Below are 1,618 nucleotides of genomic sequence, written 5' to 3'. Positions count from 1 at the left end.
CTGCAACTAATATTACATACTAACTGGAATTTATTTTTTTTATTTTTATTTTTTGATGCCAACAGTATATGATCAATTTATTTTGTTTTTTTTCTTTTTGTTTTTGTTTTTTTTACAAATAGTTTATTGTCAAACTGGTTTCCATGTAACACCCAGTGCTCATCCCCACAAGTGCCCTCCTCCATGCCCATCTCCCCCCTATCGCCCACATCCATCAGTCCTCAGTTTGTTTCTCAGCATTCAAGAGTCTCTCATGGAGAGGGGGCAAGATGGCGGAGAAGTAAGGAGCTCTGTACTTGCACTCGCGCCCATACATCACACAGAAAAGATCTGAAGCCATTGGAAACCTTACAAAACCTGAGAGATTGGGAGAAAAAGGACACAGAATCCACTGAGAAAGCCTTCTAACGTGAGTGCGAACTGGGGAAGATAAAATCGGGCCGGGATCGGAGACTCCAGGGTGGGAGGCGATCCCCCTCTACCCTCTATGGGGAGTGAGAGGGGAAAAGGAGAGAGTCCGAAACAGAAAAACCTCCCCTCGGGGGGAAAAACCTCTGCTCGGGGCATAGAAAGACCGTACTTGCCAAATACCTGCACGCCAGGTCCCCTCGCGCCGACTGGTCCCGGGGAGGCTGAGCGCACAGACTGCTGCTTTGTACTTGGTGCTGGCGGCTGGACTTCAGAGCAGCGGTGCGCCTGCCGCCATTGTAGCTCCCGGCGGCTTGGGCCCCTGAAAGAGTCGCGCACGCGAACACCAGGCATCCGCGCTCCTGGCTGGCTGGGGTCTGGAGGGAAGGCAAAGAGCTAAAACCTGGGAAATTTGCCTGTGAGTTCGTGTTTCGGGTGACGAGCCATAGAGGGACCTGGTTTTCCTCACGCCAGCGGGCTCTGCGCACCTGGCAGGCAAGCTCCCGCGCATGCGCGCCAGCCCGACCCAGAGAAGGAAGCAGCGATTCTGACTCCTCCCCCAGAGCTCGGCAGGGGGCCTGGAATTGCCCCGAGGGGGTTGCCTGGGAGGCTGTGCCTAAGGCAATTTCAGCGGGGCGCGCGGATGGGGATTTGGAGATTGGGACTGGCCTGGGTTGAAGAGCGCACCCACTTCGGCTGCGCCCCCGGTACGGGGAGTTTACACGCCCAAAAAAGCGAGGTGCAGCGCTTGGCTCAAGAAGGGACTGGAGCACCGTCACTCTCCTCCCCACAACCGCCAAGGCAGAGCTCCCGCCTGAGGCATTGGGTCACGCCACGCCCATCCCTGCCTGAGAGCTGCCCTCCTCCCTTTTTTTTTTTTCTTCTTCTTTCTCTTTTCTCTCTTTTTTCCCCAGAACACTGACCTGATTAACTCTGATCGCTGGCTTGCTTAAACAATCACGAGTCCATTCTGTAGATGTAAATTCTACACCTACTGACATTTTCATCTCTTTCTGTTAGGAGTAATTAGACTATATAGTTTCTCTGGATAATACCAGCTTCCTTCTCTCACCTATCCAACCATATTCTACCCTTTACCTCTTTAAAAAAGAGTTCTTATCCCTTCTGCCTGTTCATTCTATTTCCATTTTGGCCTCATCCCCACCCTGTCTTCTCTCTCTTTATGCTCTTCAACCAGCACTGCATACAC

The sequence above is a fragment of the Crocuta crocuta genome, unplaced genomic scaffold, assembly GCF_008692635.1.
Source record: "Crocuta crocuta isolate KB4526 unplaced genomic scaffold, BGI_CrCroc_1.0 scaffold140, whole genome shotgun sequence".
Classification (NCBI taxonomy): domain Eukaryota; kingdom Metazoa; phylum Chordata; class Mammalia; order Carnivora; family Hyaenidae; genus Crocuta; species Crocuta crocuta.
The sequence above is the reverse complement of the archived record's forward strand: the minus strand, read 5'-3'. Positions refer to the sequence as shown.